The following is a 17417-nucleotide window of genomic DNA, read 5'->3' as shown; positions in this document are numbered from 1 at the left end:
CAAGGACATTTTACTTGGGAAATTCAGCAAAGAGTGAAACAAGTAAAAGAAAAATCTGATTTGGAAAAAAAAAAAAATTGCTGCAGTTTCTAAAAACTCTCTCCCTTCTTATTGCTCTCCCCATAACAATGTTAGCAAACCACAAATTATGAGCCATGTTTTCCTGTTTTTTGTTGGGTGCTGCTGGTCAGTGCAGGTGTCACTGTGATTTCCATGGTAACATTGGTCTTACGCCTGAGTTAGCCTGGCGGTAAGGTGTCTAATAATTAGTAAGTCTTTATTTCTGCGAAACAGTCTGATTTGCATTAGGCTGATCTATGGGCAAAATGAAGACTGGCCTAACACTACAGACCAGTCAGAAATATCTTTGTGAAACTGAAGTTCACTAAACCCTGAAGTATATGAACATTTACAAACCAGCGACATACAAGCCTCCATGAAAACACAGCATGCAGTTTAAAGAACACTACTCCCCAGTGCACTGATATACAGCAGATATTTTGACAAGTGGGAAAAGTATAGATATTGCACTAATAGCATTGACACGTCATCATTTCTATTATAGTGTCCCACTAACCATAACAATGTGACAACACACCTGGATCCTGAAACTGAAGCAGCTGAATTGAATGAATCATTAGTGAAACTATTTGCACTAGTGCTTTTCCCTCTGCGACATGACAAAATAGCCTCCGTGAAAGCAGCATTTTTAGGGATGTGAATTCCAAGTGGGAAAGTGAACTGACCCACTGTGTCATACAGGCAGGGGCTCATGTTGAGGTCACAGTACTCCACACAGAAAACACCGCGGGAACAGGACGCTAGGTGGCGCTCTCCCTGTGCTCTTGACTCCACTGCCGCTCTGTGCAGCAGACGCTCCTCCGGTCCGGCGGAGGGCGCTGTGCCGCAGGCGGCGCCGCAGAGGCGCTATGTGGGGTTTTTTGTTTGTTCCCAGAGCTCCTCGGTGCGCTGTCCACTTCAGCACCACAAGCCGAGCAGAGGCAGCGGGCTAGCTAACACTGAAGAGGAGCCACTGAAGACGCAGCTCAACATCAGCACCAGCACCGACACGAGTCCCAGATACTGAAAAATACTGAAAAATACCCACCGATACCCGCCAGAAAACGCCCACACCACCGAGGCAGAAGACTGCAGAAAAAGGTAAGAGTTTACGAAGAAGCTCAAATAGGATCAAGTTGGTGGAAGCAGGGATAATAACGGGTATCAGTGGAGAGGAGCAAGCTCCACTTCCCTTCCTGGTTCATAAATATTGTATGATCGTATTAAGTCGGTGTTTACGTGAGCTTCCTCCTCTGTTTGTACCTTATATTCGTCCCGTTGTTCGCTTGTTGGGGAGAGAGAGGGGGACACTTCAGTAACAGAGCTGATCGGGGACCGTGTTTTCGCTGGGCAGCCTCCTCTCCGCTTTGCAGATGGTGGTGTTTTATAACTCGTCGGTATCCGTCGCTGCGCCGCGGCCAGCAGCTGCCGTTTATTCATTTGCCCCTTTCGCTGCACCGTGGGGCATTTAATACCACCCTCTCTGTGTGGATGTTGTTGCCGGGGGGGGTTGTGAACTGAAGGGCGTATCGTGTGATTAACCCGCCCCCACCCAGTTTACACACCGCGGTCATCCGCGGAATTACCCAGCGTTTAGAGGCTGACATACAGGGCAGTGGATATAATAATGTACACCGGGCTTTGTCTAATGTGTGCGGCTGTGAATTACACGAGAGGGGACCTGCTAAAAGAAGCGAGATTTAAATGCACCTTTGTTTAGAGCCGGATAGTTCGTTCCTTTGTGCTGACGCTTTATAAGTTATTGATAGTATTTTGTAAATAGCAAAGATCGAAGAGTTGTGTGGTGCTGTGCTGTTTTGTATAAGCTGCTGGAGCCGGTTCTGCACTTTAAATCGCATGAAAAGTAAATCTTTTAAAATTACTTTATACTTTTTTTATTTTTATTTATTGTCTCCAGACACTTTATCTGAGGAAGTTGATCCTCTGTTCATAACCGAGGCAGCTGACAGGCTTCACTTGGTATCACTTTATTAGCATTGTGTGAATCCTCTCATCCAGTGCTGCTGGGCTCCAAACTGTTCACAAATGTTTCCTGATGCACGAAAACTGTGCACTGAGGTTGAAATGTTAGACTGTGCCAGCTTGTGTATAATTTGAAAGAGCAGATTTTTAAGGGATTAATGTAGAGCTGTAACGACTAGTCGAATAATAAATTGGACAGAAAATTAATCAGTTGCTAATTTGATAATCGGATTATGATCTAAATCATTTTCTAAAACAAAAAAATGTAACAACAACAAAAAAAATTGCTTCTCAAATGTGAAGATTTGATGTTTTGTTGTTTGTTTGTTTTGATCATTTGAAGACATTTTATAAACTAAATGATTAATCGATAAAATAATAGGCAGATTATAAAATATTGATAATTAAGATAAGTGTTAGTTGCAGCCTTAGATTGGTAAAGATGAAATCATGTAGAGCACATTTTAAAGATTCAGAGTGAGTTCTGCTCTCTTGGCTTTTGCAGTGTTTCCAGGTCGTGTAAAATCCCAATCTATAGTATAGTATAGTAACAACTATCAAAACAAGTGTATAAGCAAGATGTAATATTGTATTTGAATCTTACAGAAATAATGACACAAAAAATCTATTGTATTTAATTATACACAGCAATACAACAAAATAACAATAGGGAAAGTAAAGTGATATTTGTAGTGCTCGTCCTGCTGATCTGTCTCCGAATGCACTGACACTACGCTGAAATGATTATTGGATTAGTCCATTATTTGACAGGGCAGGAATCGGCCACTATTTTGATAATTTAGTTTAGATAGTTTCAGGCAGTTTTCAAAGCACAAAGCAGAGCAAATATTTCATGTTTCCAGCTTCTCAAATGTGACGATTTTCAGCTTTTCTCTGTCTCATATCACTGTCAATAAAATATGTTTGGATTTTGGAGTCTGTCAGAAAAAACTAGACCTCACCTTGAGTTTGGAGGAATTGCGATGGACATCTCACTATTTTCTGACCATTTATAAACTGAATGATTAATTGATTAACCGAGAAAATAATCGGTAATGGAAATAATTGTTAGTGGCTCAAATTTATGACACAAACTCACCACTATCTGACCATTATGCTCCTTCAGACTTCTCTATGATAGACAGCTGTGTGACAGAATTCAAATGTTCATTGAAATGCCCGCTGCAGTCGGCGCCGACGTAGCAAATGAGTTGCTTGGCTCGGCTCTCATGAACTCCCCGTGAATCAGTAATCAGAGCTCAGTTTGTGACAAGCTGCTCGGTCAAAAAGCAAAACGTCAGCAGGAGCCGTGTGAGTGACGGGACAGTGACGGTGCTGACCAAAGACTCAGCAGCACGGGGACTCGAGCACCACACCGCCTGTCTGTCTGGCCAAACTCAAATACTGGGTGTATCTTGGGAAAGCAGTCTTCCATTTTGTCTCTGTGCTGCTGTTGGCGAGATAGGCCCAGGTGAGGTAAGAGGCTGATACAGGGATTAGTTTGTATTAGGATGTGGCTGCTCATAGAGGTGTGAGAGAAATGTCAGTCACTCTCGCTCTATCTTCCTCTGCCGTCTGTCTCTCTCCACAAAGCATCTGTCTCCTGCCTCCTCTACATTCACATTGTTCCAAGATGAGCAGTGATACCCCCCCCCACCCCCCCACCCACTCTGCAGCATCTCAGTGGTTCTCCTCGCTGTCCCTCCTCGCCACATGCAGCAACTGTCAGTGCATGCCTCCCTGCGCTCTCCTCTCATCCCGCTGGCAGACACACACTGCTCCTCCTCCTGTCCTACTTCCTTCTTCTTCAGCTCTCCTGAAGGGCAAAGCTGCTGTTGGCGAAGCCTTGGGGGGAGGTGGGGGAGGGGGCAGTTGAATGGGTGGCAGAGGGAGGATGGAAAGGTTAAAGTTCTTATCAGGCTCAAGCGTTTTAGGCAAGTACCATTTGTCAAAGTTCACGCTGTGGTCTGATAGTGCGTTAAAATACACAGTCAAATTGCTGCAGTGTAAGAGTGCAGCGGGGGCGTCTCTGCTCATTCAGAGAAATCCAAACCAAATACACTTGGATTCTAAAGGAATAGGGAAAATCAGGCTGAAACGTTACTCTGTGATTCTCCTTGAAGCCGCTCCTCAGCTGGCAGGGGAAGGACCACAGGGCTGTAGGGTGTCACTGCAGGGGGTAATTCCATTACAGCTTATTTAAAAAGCTTGTCAGTCTGTTGTCCTGTCTCAAACCCAAATGCACCATGGGACTATTTCTAGCTAAAGAGTTAAGTTTTCCTGCTGTTTAATCTTGGTAAGGTGAAAGTGAAGAATCCAGGAAGTTGTGTTTTATTTTGGAAGCAAACTTATCATAGTGATTGACCTGGACCTTGCACCACCAGGGGGAAATTAGACCTTTTAATGCTAATAAGAAACTTCAATTTGTTAAATTAATTTTTTTAACATTAACACATTTTTATAGGTCTCCATTTTCTCATTATAAAGTCACAGTGTGGCCGTGGTTGATGGTTAGGATAATGACTAGCTGTAAACGATCTCTTACAGATGCACAAACAAAGCAGATAAGTGTGTTTTTCACAATCTGAATTCCTGCTATTATCCCTCTTTGGTCTAACTAAGACTAAATGAACAAATACAGATGTAGAAAAAATAATAACTAATAAAACTCGACTACAGATAGATGCGCCTGTCACGTAGGAAGTCATGTTGTAAAATCTGTTGAGATTGTTTAATTTATTCCAATACAACTAGATCCACACTCCATTTAATGGGAATAATATAAATGTTTTATGTTATTCCCTCCTGTAGCTTTGGTTCACTATGTTTTTAAGTTTTAGAACAAAAGTCAGGTTCCCACATAAATGATTAAAACAGGTTTTTGTTGTTGTAATCATTCCTCCTCTTCATACTGGCTTTTAAAAGACGCCTTCCTGTGAGGGACCAAATCCACACATCTGTCTACAAAATTAATTCCAAAGTTTATGTGAAGTTAATATGAGGTGTAAGAAGTGTGAGTTAGATAAATCAGGTGGGTGTTGTGCTTTTATTAGTACAAAGAGAAGGAATAATATCTAGCACAACAGTTATTATAATCTCAGTGGTTTTTCATTTACAGTTTCACCTCCTATCCTACCGACTGTACTGGCGATTTCCTCATGTTGTAACCTGCAGCCATCTTGTACTTGAAGAATTGTGTAGCAGCTGCTGTGAGACCCTGGTCTGATACAGATCGATACCCAGCGCACTCTCCACCGGCCGCGGTCCTTGAGAAGCCGTTATGAGCCCTGTGCTGTTGCTATTGTTGTGGCGTGTCGCTGCCGCCGTCAGAACCTGCAGCGACCCACTCATGGGCAGAAAACACCACCTTCCTCTCGTCCATTAAGGTTACCTGAGATGAATTATCCCCACAAGCCCCCCCACCACCACCACCCCCACCACCCCGGCTGCTGGCTTTGCAGCAGGGCTTGTGTTACGGCGCTCAGGGTGACAAAATAGCACAGCACTCTTGCCATGTTAAAGCACATCCATTTTTAATCCCCTTCCTTTGAGTACACACACAAACAACAGCACACACTCTTTCAGTGGCTGATTCTTCTTGGAGTTTGTTTCTGATGTTTCATCACATTCCTCACTACCTTGCAGCAGGAGCACGTGTATCATCCTGTGTTTTATTTTTTGTTTTGTGTATTTCTAATACTCGTCTCTGTGGGAGATTGTATTATTTTTGTACCGTTTGCACTGCATCCACAACAAATATTGGAGCAGGCTGGTGCAACTGTGGAGTATGAGTCATTTTGATAACCAAATCAGACTGTGAATTTCCTCTATGGGGGATAAAGATGCCAAGATTAGCCTTAGCACAGCTTTTTTTAGAGCCCATCCTCCTCTGACTACCTCTTGAAATCATACTTGACATTCAGAGGTGATAAAGTTTTCCTTTGGATAGTTTTGGATTGGAAATCTGTACGTCTGTAATGTAACTTTACGTTCAAGGTCAGCCTCCCATCGTGGAAAGTATTTAAGCAACTTGGAAGATCAAGAGAACGCCTGCTTCATCTCCTGATCAAAGGGAGCTTAGCCCCAGATTCATCCTCATCAAGAGGCAGAAAAACATTAGATAAAATTTTGATCAAGCAGTAAGAACTAAATAATTCAACCCCACTTTTCTTTTCCTTTTTTCTAGTTTGGGGGTGTTTCTAATGAACTTTGTCCTTTGCACGCTGATAACTGTTAAATAAGAGAATGTTTAATTCATTAGTTTCTTCAGATCTATTATTACGAAATGAAATATTTGCCTTATCATCCATTAACATCAGTACATTCTGCTCTACCAGACAGATGTGGAGTTTGGATGCGCGTGCATGTCGTTGCGCGCGCGTGTGTGAGATGTGTGATACAACAAGCACATGAAACTGCATTATTGAAGTCAGTACAGTCATGAGAAACGGCCGCGCTCTTTTGGAGTCGGGGCTGTTTGAAGCTGTCACCCAGTTACTGCTCAAAGGGCACTGTTTGACTGCTTGTTAGCCATCTTTGGGCTCTGTGTGTGTACTCTGTGTGTGTGTGTGTGTGTGTGTGTGTGTGTGGTACTGTCCCCCAGGGATCCCCTTCCTCTATCCCACTGACTTCAGAGCTGCTTTGAAGTTCCTCCTCAGGAGAGGAGAGGTGAAGGGGAGGGAAGAGAGAGAGAGAGAGGGAGAAAGAGGAAGAGGGGGGGAGAGGCTGAGACAAAGGGAGGTGGGGGGAGGGAGAACAGTCAAAATGCTTCATTTTTATTCCTGCACTCAGTCTGCTCATAGCTGAGCCTTTTCCCCTTGTAATTTGACAATGATGTCATAGTCTGCATAAAGCTTTTTGTATGACAAACTGTAGCTGTGTTGTTGAGGTGAGTGTGAAGTCACAGGGTGAGAGAGAGAGAGAGAGAGAGAGAGTGGTCGAGCGCTGTGTTAGGAATTTATAGCATATTAGGGTGGTCATGTCGCTGCTCTCGGTCAGCTGATGAATAATGGAGGGGATCAGTGTCTAGTTCCATCAGGTGATCCTGGTGTAGGTTTCAGAGAGCTCTGTGTATGTGTGTGTGTGTGTGTGCGTGTGCGTGTGAGTGTGCGTGTGTGTGTGTGTGTGTGTGGGTGGGTATGAGGGTGAGAAGAATGGAGAAAGGCGCAGTGAGAGCAGCTGCTGCACCCAACACACCCTCAACACAAAACCATCTGCCGTGCTGACTCCAGAAAACTAACACACATACACACACACACACACACACACACACACACACACACACCCTCCTGTATTCTCTCTTTAGCAAACACACACCACATATACAGACAGAGAAGAATACACTACTACTGCTCATCATCTATCCTCAGTTACTCAACTACATCTTTTAATCAAAATCACACAAGTGAATTATATAAAAATTAATGTTTCTTTCATTTTTTCTGTAAAATAAAAAAGAAGAAGAAGAAATTATTGGATTTCAGATACTTTGAAATAGCAGCACCATACAGTTTCTATCTGGGAGAACTGTAGTTTCTTATTGAGAACAGAAGTATTGTGGAAGTGGAAGTATGGAGTGTGTTAATAACCTTCAATGTGTGAAAGCCTCAGACACTAATGACTGGATGTGAACACATGTGGATCCACCTGCTGAGCATTTCTGCCTGAAGCCCTTCTTCTTGTAGCGCTGCATGTTCATCAGCTTCCCTTCCCTTCACTGGTGTTTCGCTCCTTTAATCCCAGAACATCTGAAGGTGGCGGGACGCCTCCCTACCGCCCTCTGCAGCCGGCCGTAGGATCCTTGCTTTCACCATGCGTTGTCCTTTTCCTTGGAGTCAGAGCCAGAAACTCCCTTGTTCTGCCTCCTCTGCTGAGCCCTCCTCAGCTCTGGAGCTTGTGATCCCAAGAGACTTCAGGAACCGCTGGGTGGATGCTCCAGTGTAGCTTCTGCAGCCAGCTTCCACTGGATAAGTGAACGCCCTCCACCCTGCCTGTGAGCACACAGCTAACAGCTCTGAGTACTTCCTTCCTCTCAGAGGCAGCCTCCATTCCCTCTTCCAATAGAACCAGAGCACGATATCTGGCCGTGGTGATGTCTTGGGGGGAACTTCAACTGGCGTCCCAGGTCAGCTCTCATGTTCCACCCACCTCTGGGCGACAGGAGGGACCACTCCCTTGTGCTGCTGCTCTGAGCCTCACCCCTTTGCCTGGCAATCCTGTCACCCGGCTGGCCCTGTTTGCTTCCAGCCTCCAGGATCTCAGCTAGCTTACACATGACCCTGCGTGGCGCCATCTGTACCGCAGCCAGAGAGGAAGTGCTTTAGACCTGTGTTCTCATCTGAGCTGTACCAGAGGTGCAGGTTCTGGACTGCAGGACTGGGAAGAGCATCGCATGCAGGCCCTGATAATGAACCCTAGCCTTGCTTGGGGCATCCTCCACATCTCCACCCATGTAACAGTCCTGTTGATCACAGCCTACCAGGTGGTCCAGCTCCCTTGGTGCTGTTGGCTCACAGCTCTGATCTTATAGCTCTCCCATCTTCAAAACTTCAGGGATCACAAGGTTTCTTCTTCTCTGTGGCTTTGAACCACATCTGAGCTGCTGTTCCCCATCCCAAACCAGCCCTGCCTGGCTGCAGTACTCCCACAATCTCCTGCTGTGTCAGCTGATTGATGACCTTGATGTTTTGGACAGGCAGGTCAGCTGAGACACTCGGCTTGAACACGAGCATCAACTTCTCCTGTGTGATGATGGAAAGACTGAACTATGTTTTGATTAGGAAGAAAAGCCACCAAAGACCGGAAAGATTTTAAATTAGCATCCCGAAGCCAAACTTGAGCTCCTTCACTCAGAGAGATTTAAACACATACAGCAAATGGTTTATTGATGGTGTTTTATTGCACATGGCCATACAATGAAGGCAGGTGTTCGTTGTGCAGGAAATGAATGTTTTTTTGTTTCTTAGCGCTTCTCAGAAAGCCGACTAAATCACAGCATGGTGACAGATACTGTAGATAAAGCAGAAGAATGAGTGGGAGAAATGATCCTCTCAGCAGCCCATCCACAGCTGTCATAATCCTGAGTGGGTGAGGTGGTGGAGAGGATCGGGCAAAGATAAGATGATGACTCAGAGAGTAGCTCTCACATGAGGAAAAGAGACATAGCCTCAGTAACGACTTGTTTGGTGAATTACTAAGCTCACACCCATTAAAAACAGTGTTCACGAGAGTAAACTAATATAATCCCCAGCGAGACCCAGCTTGCACTTTTATGGTCTGTTTAAATCGTGCGGAATATTTGTAACATTTATTTGTATCACATACGGTCTTTTGAATAAACACGGATTTAATTGCTCTGGATAACTGCGTTATTAGTGATTGCGTGAAATGAGCGACAACAGTTCCCCCGAGAGTGAAACCAGCAGATGACAAAATGTCATCAGTGCTGAGCTGCACCGCGTGGCAGAATCCCATCTATTTACCCCAGAGAGATGGGAAAAAGGCCAAGGACGCGGAGGAATAAAAGCAGGAAAAGGTGATGCTGCGAGCAAAAACTGTGCTGAGAAGATGAATGCTGGCTTTGACCTTTTCCATCTTTTCTTTGCGGACCATGCTGGGAATTCATATCAGCTCTGCCTGCTGCAGTCTTCTGCTATTTAGAGCAGGCCAGAGCTAAAATAACAGTTTGTTCCCTTTATCGTCAGCTCAGAGCTGCCGTACTGGTGGATTGACCCGAGTGTAAACTCTATACCTGTGCTTGGTATTCAATCACGCTGTTATTTCAGCCTTTGTGCGTTACAGTCAGACTGATGTGTGTTCAGATCAGCTCATCGGCTCACTGCTCCCTGTCACACAGTCATACAGCTGTTATGGGGGAGGGGTGAATCAATCATGCTCTCTCTCTCTGTGATTATGTAAAACTGTGTCAGTGCGTGTGCCTGTGGTGGCTGATGAATGTCTCTCTCTCTCAGGCTCTGTATAGTCAGACTTATGAGTAAATGGCTCTTGTAAATAATAAATAACCAGTTTAATAGAAAGAGCGGAGAAGGAGTGTGTGTATTATTCAAGCTACTTCTCCAGCAGCTTAAGTTTTACTTCACCCGTTAATTGCTCTCATAACTCGGCCACTTAACACCACCTGGACACTATTTTTCTGCAGAAGGAGGGTTTTAGGAAGAACAGATTGAAACACGTATGCTCACACAAAAGAGTACAAATGTAATCTGTGTCTGCCCCACTGTTCAACCTTAAAAAAAAAAACAGCAATCAAATGTATTTATTATATAGAGCAGGAAGAAATAACAGGAGTAGGAAACAAAAAGAAAGACAAACTGGAGCAGGAAAGAAATTCAGGTGCTGTCAGGTGAGGTACATCAGAAATCCAGGAGCAGCATGACAGGGTGCAGACAGTGAAGATGTGCAGAAAATGACTGCAAGTAAAATCAGTGCCAACTTTATTTGTGTTGCTTTCACCCGTGGTAAAGAGAAAAAAACAGCACCCTAGCAAATTTTCAAATCAAATGCAAATAGTATGCGAAAGCTGTTCTATTCTGAATAATACACATTGCCTCAGATTATTCATAAAGACCAATGATATTTTGCACAGTCACTCCGAAACACGTGTCAGCCTTTCTCACCCCTGTTTCTGTACTGCAGTCATCCAGAGCCTACTCCAACCAGTTCAAGAGACCTCTGCAGTTAAATTGAATTCAGAAGAAATTCATTTTATTCTTACATTTGAGGATTGTATCCAGCGATGAAGTTCAAACTTTGACTTTTAGCATTCTGATAACCCTGTCTCCTAATAATAAAGTTTATTCTGCAAATTTATTCTCCCAATTATTTTCTGATCAGAAACTTAATTACACTGGACTGGGACATGGTAGAGCGAGTGTGGTCAGGTTTAAGCAACGGAAGCTCTTTGATTAAGGAGTAAGACTGTGGTTTAGATTAAATGCTAACAAACACGTCGTGTCTCAAGCTTGAATTCAGGGTGAACTCCTGCATTAAATCAACACCGTGATCTTTATGAGATATTAGCTCATTGTAGATTTGAACTGATGAGACCGTCCTCCTGTGATTAATGAGCCGACAGCAGCAGCTTATTATGAGCCATAGTTACGTTTTGTTGCTAGGCGACATCTAGTGGTCGTAGTAGCTGTGACAGGAGCAGAGGGAAAAGTGCAGTGACGTCGTACAAAGAGAGACAAAGTGCTCGTTGGAAGGAGGTGGTGGTGGATGGATGGATGGATGGATGGGTCAACAAAACACAGGAATGTGACACAGGAGGTTGGTGTTCGATTCCCACGTGAAACCGGTAGTTTATATTGTTTCTATTATCCACGACCGTCCGTTGTTATTATTGTAACCATGACAACAAAGATCATCTTTAGCTTTGTCTTCATCTGATGTTGAGGAAGTACTATTTTAACCCAAATCATGATCTTTTCCTAAAACTGACCAAGTAGTTTTTGTGCCTAAACCTAACAAAGCCATTACAGTTATTTTAGTAACCATGACAGTACGTTCTTATTATTACATATTAGGAAACACTTCTCTGGGTCATGTTTGAGGGTAGGAACAAACGACCGACATGCTCGTATGGATTGGAGGATTGCTGCAACCGATCAATGACAAGAAATTGAGAAATGTTTTGTTCTGTAGTTTGTCGACCAGAGAGAAGTGACAAGTTTAAATGTCTTGATTCAAAAATAACAAATTGAAGTGACCTTTATAAAAATGTATTTAGCTTATGATGAAGACAATTAATATCAACAGATATATTATCATCATTATTTATCCAACTCTCCATGTTAATCACTTAACCTCCAGTATCAGTATCAGCCTCAAAAATCCTGAGTCTGTAGCTGAAGTTGCTACAAGTGGATATTCTAATATCTTGTAAGATCTGATATCTCGGTGGATAAAGGAATACAGTCATTGAACATTTACTAATTTGTTCAGTTCCAACATCCTGCGACTTTCCAAATATGTTCCTGGTGCTTTTCCAAAATCACCAGTCAGTTCCTTTAAATAATCAGACACCCGGCTGTGTGTGGATATTCATGTAATATGCCAAATTATTTTACTACCAACTTTATTACAAACACAAATTGGCAGCGGGCACCGGTTAAACTGGGAGAAATAAGTTGCTTGTAATGGGCACAAAGAGAAGGCGGGACATATCTGTCCTGCAGGAAACACCCCGTGTTTGTCGAATCACATCCACAACACGGTACTGACACTGAGAGCCTAACAGGGCTGCACCCCTCAAACAGCAGAGCAGTCTGTGTGGATCTATGGTTACTACCTTCTTCTGAGAGAGAGCTTACAGTAATGGACATGGATAGTGGATTGTGAATTATTTAGGAGCTCTATCAGACAGCGTCTGCCAGGCACAGCCCCAGACTGTGAATTCAAACCTGGTATTGGACTGATATGCGAGGAGGGAGTCAGATCCTCTCTGTGGAAAATCAACAGCATCGCTGTTGTACAAACAGGCTGGTGTAAGGCAGCCTGCACTGCTTTATTCTAAATGCTGTAAAGAAGTAATCATACAAAAGCATTTACTGTAAATTGCAGGCTGGTTAATAAATAATACAGCATGACGTTTAAATGCTTTTATTCCAGGAAGCTTTCAGCGGGATGAATGCAGTGCACGAATGTCTCGTTGGGAATAAAGCTCTGACTTAAATGTCTGCACTCTGTCATGAAGGTTAGATGTAAATGAGAGTGCGAGGCCGTGTGTGTATTCAGGTTGCAGCCCGCCGGTTGGTTAAAGCTAATGATGTCAGACGTGCTGTGGGTTTTCTGCAGACATGTTTGAGCGTGTTTTCTGCTGAGTGGCGCGTTAGGCATGGTGAAGTAACACATTACTGCTGTCAATACAAGACATCCTCTCAACATCTAATACTGTCACCTCCTTTTATGTCTCCAAACCTCCGTCACCGCTTTGATTAAGCAACCACAAGCAATTACTCAGACTAATTGTATCCAATATACAGAATGAAAGCTGTGGCAGCTTGGGAGGCGCGTTCATCAAGACCTCAGAGAGGAGCATTGCTGCTGCGGTGTCATATGTAGTTACTAGTTACTTCACAGGTTAAGAAACATGAAAAACATATGAAATACAACACTTGTTAAATATTAAACCAGTTCCCATCCTTGAGGCTTGTGACCCAGAAGCAGTGTCTGGTTGGGGCCTTTTGTCCTGTTTCAGACGTCGATGGGTTGTCAGCAGTTCCCCTCTAAACTCCTTGTGGTTTTATTTGAATAACTTTAAGAAGCCATGATCATCCAGTATTTCAAAATAAAAGCAAAGATTAGAGAAAAGTCCAATCAAAAACAACTTTATGTAGCTTCAAAAAATCATCTCACCCCTCAGCTTGATCTTGTGACCATCTGGAGGCTCCTGACCCATAGGTTGGGAACTACCAAATGGTATATGGTAAATATGAAGTAGTTCAAACTAGCTCCACCTTGACCAGTATATATATGTGTTGATACTTGTGACACTAATTCTGTGTCTTTACATAAGATGGATTTTGAGCCGTAACCATAAATCTAACTAGTGGCGAGATCAGCAGGTTCCTGATGAAGTACCAATCTTCATATACAGTATATTGATTCAGTTTGTACTGTTTGTTTAGTTATTGGAACTGGGTGTCGGTTGTACATCGGGATTTCCTTGTGATCTCTTGTTTGTTTCGGTTGCTTCCTCGACATTTAAATCTGTGTTTGTTGTATTATCACTTAACACTTGATTTTGCCATAACTTCATTTACAAACAGCTCAATGTGTCTTTTACGCTGCGGAATCCAAAACTGTATCAGAACTTGTATTTAACCTGGGCACATCTGGTGTATCATTATTCTGTTTGTGTGGGGGAACACATGGTGGTGGCTTTGCCTGTAGGAATTTAATAGTATATTTATATATTTTACTGTTTTATTCTTCAGTCTTGACTCATCAGGATTCCGACAATGCTTCAGAAACCTATAATAACATTGAGTTGAGTTGTGCTTTTTTAAATGATTAAATATGAGGTAGAATAGCTCTGTAATTGGACTATTTAGGAATTCACCAGCAGATAGATGATTGCTGGTTGTATTGTAATTGTGATTCAAAAGTCTTATATTACAATAAATTGTTCTATTAGATTTAAATGAATTAACGGAGTTGTATGTATTTGAAATAGAGATTGTGGTTGTCTGTAAAACAGCTAGTTTCACGTCATCTGTGCTACTGTTTTACTTTAACAGGCTTTTAAATACACTCCTCTCACACACACACACATGCACTCACACACGGTCGTACCGTAGCAGCTGCTTTATAATGGATTTTTTGTTCCATGACACTATCAAAGTTTCCCAACTTAAACTTCTGCAATCAGTAGAATTTGAACTCCAGTCATAAGTATAATTATTCCATTTCCAGGGCTTTATGCTAATAAGGCTGATTAAAGTAGATGAAATCAGTTCCCAGTTACGGCTGCAGCCACAGCAGAAATCTGTATTTGTTAAGCAGAACGCACTTTATCTGCATACACACTAACATCAGGCTCAAGAGAGTACAATGCAAAAAGAAAAGAGAAGTCATAACGAGCTGGCCAGCTAGAGACGATAATACAAAGAGACCGCAGTTCAAATAAAGAGGACATGAAACAGAGCTGTTCTGGGAGCTGAGCAAGGCCAAACACCAGCAGCAGGCTGCAGCAATTCACCCAGCAGAGAGCCAGTGAACATTTATGGACCCCGGCCGCCAATTTCTTTTTTGGGGGAATGTTTGGCTTCATTGCTCCCCGTGGACCTTTGCTGGAAGAATTAGAAATAGCTATGTTCTGGGAGGCAGACGCAGAGGTTTGGAGGTGAGCGGATGTTGAGGCGCCGCTCTCCTCCGAGGCTGCCGCTTCATCCTCGTTAAGTCACGCGGGCGGTGATAACGGGCGGCCGCTTCAGTGAGAAGATGGAGATAAAGTGGGACGTTTTACTATTGCTGTTTTGTTTGAGTCGGAGCATTTTTCGCAGGCAATATAGCGTCGCTATTTACCAGTGGGACCCACTTATATTAACCAATCTGATGAAAGAGACACAGCGAGACACACGCCTCTCTATCTCTGAGGCTCCCAGTAGCCATAAAAGAGCTTTGTTGACACACATTTTGAATGGGAGTTAGTGTGAATACTGCCTTTCTCAGCAATAGGTAGTTACAGGCTTTATAGCTTTCTTACATCAGCAGTAGACGTTATCGTCCTGTGGTTCTCTGCAGTGCTGTTATTGGCTGATAATTGTTTTGTAGCAGGCAGGATGTGTGGCCGGGCTCATCTCAGAAGACACTGAGCCGAAGGATTCACGAGGAAGATTAGAAAGAAATATTCAAGTGTCTCTCACAGAGGCAACGGTTTTTAATCTATTAATAAAGTCTTTGCTAGTTAGATAGATTTCTGTTGGTTTTATGACAAGAACTGTCTATCTGACTGGCAGAAAGCGTTTGCTGTAACTGTCAGCTGAAGATCTTTTCAAACACGAACTCGGCCCGACAGCAGGAAACGCCGCAGAGCACTTTAACCCTTTGTTCCTCTCAAAAGTAAAAGAATTTATTCCAACAACAAATGCAGTCAGCCACAGTTAGCTTCATGTGATATAATCTTTTAGTGTTCCTCCTCCAGAGCTGCGCTGCAGGAAAAGTGTCTGACCTTTACTTGCTCATGAGGGCAAGTGGCCCGTGGGTGCCAGGCTGGGGCCGAATGAATGCCAGCACCAAACTGCTCAGCACCCTGCTCATTTTTTTTTTTTTTTGTCCCATTTCCCCACAATAGGAAACATCTATTTTCAGGCTCAGAGCTTTATTAACACAGACATGTGAGAGCACACAAATTTGAATCTCACTATTATTCAGAGCCCTCCAGATGGAGATTTTTTTTTTGATGACGTGTCTTTCCTCTTCTTTACATCTTTACACTCTCATCTGTATTCTGTCCTCAGCTCTCCGTCCCCATCGATTAACCCCAAAGTGTAGAGCAGATCTTTTGCTGGGTTTAAAGGAATCAGCTGTCGGGGGAAATTTCATGCCCAATGCCTTTTCCATTAGGGAGAAACAGGAGAATCTACCTCCTTGGGGGCATGCATCTAGAAGTTGCGGACCATGAACCCTATAGACTCTTTTAAAGCTCGCAGCACGAATTAGAAAGCGAGCGAGATCATACACCTCACGAGAGCCGTATAAAAAGCAGGTCAGAGTTCTTTATTCACCCCACCTGCAGCCCGGTGATGAACGTGTACAGTTCAAGGTGTGTACAAAGCTTAGCAGCTGTGTGCTTGTTAAGAGGGTGGGGTTTGTGAGGATGTCAGGCATTTATTCAGTGGCAACGAATGTGATTACCAACAGAAAGTGGGAAACGTGAGCGATGGACAGGATTAGAGTGAGTGAGTGAAGAAAGAAATGGATCTGTGATCGAGTTATCTGCAGGGTAAGTGTGTTAGAATCTGACACTGGATTTCTGTTCATTCTGCAGCTTCTTGCATCACTGCAGGCCGCGGTTACATCCAGCAGTCGTTAACTTTGAGGAATCGGTTGACAGTTTGGGAAATAGGCTTATTGGCTTTTTAAAACTGGATGAGAGGATCAATACCACACTCATATCTGTGCAATATATATGACGCTATATCCAGCAGTTAGCTTAGCTTAGCACAAAGACTGGAAACGGGGGGAAACAGCTAGCCTGGCTCTGTCCAAAGGAAACAAAATCCACTTATCAACACCTCCAAAGCACACTAATTAATGTTATCTTGTTTGTTTAATCTGTCCTAAAAACCAAGTGTAAATATGACCATTTGCTGTTTTACGGGGGGGGGGGGGTTTAGGTGCCAGACTTTTTCTTGGCTGAGAGACGTTGCCAGGCAACCAGAGGAGATTCCAAGAAGTTCCTACTCACAGCCAAGAAGTAGTCTGGCATATAATCCCCGTAAAACAGCAAATTATCATTTTACACTTTTAGTACGGATTAAAATATATCATGTTCATTAGAAAGATTTAAAGGTGCTGGTAGGTGGATTTTGCTGCCATTTGGCAGAGCCAGGCTGGTTATAAGCGATTTTAATAGATGTAGGTTATAACCTTATATTTACTGTACAGAAGGTATCAATACTCTCATCTAACTCCTCAATATAAAGGCTGAATAGCTTCAGAGCCTTTTGCTTGTCAGTTCTTTCTCAAATTCAGTGTTGTCCCACAACACGAGTGAGATGGACAATCATTTATTGAAGTGTGTGCGTCAGTGCAGAGGAGTGCTGCGGCATGTCCCGAGCTCGACAGTCAGGCAGCTGAAATGACCACAGCAGACACCCCGAGGTGCTGGATTAGAAACGGGGCTCCAG

General features: G+C 43.3%; 1 protein-coding gene across 1 annotated transcript in view; it reads left to right on the top strand.

The window, feature by feature from the left end:
* The first annotated feature begins 1034 nt into the window (after window positions 1-1034).
* srrm3 (serine/arginine repetitive matrix 3) overlaps window positions 1035-17417 on the top strand; it is a 79049-nt gene continuing 62666 nt past the window's right edge. Inside the window, exon 1 of the mRNA XM_022746099.1 lies at window positions 1035-1161. The gene's annotated coding sequence lies outside the window, so the exon portion shown is untranslated. The remainder of the gene's footprint in view (window positions 1162-17417) is intronic.

This window comes from Seriola dumerili, unplaced genomic scaffold, assembly GCF_002260705.1.
Source record: "Seriola dumerili isolate Sdu_G_001 unplaced genomic scaffold, Sdu_1.0 BDQW01000091.1, whole genome shotgun sequence".
NCBI classification, from domain to species: domain Eukaryota; kingdom Metazoa; phylum Chordata; class Actinopteri; order Carangiformes; family Carangidae; genus Seriola; species Seriola dumerili.
The sequence above is the reverse complement of the archived record's forward strand: the minus strand, read 5'-3'. Positions and strand labels throughout refer to the sequence as shown.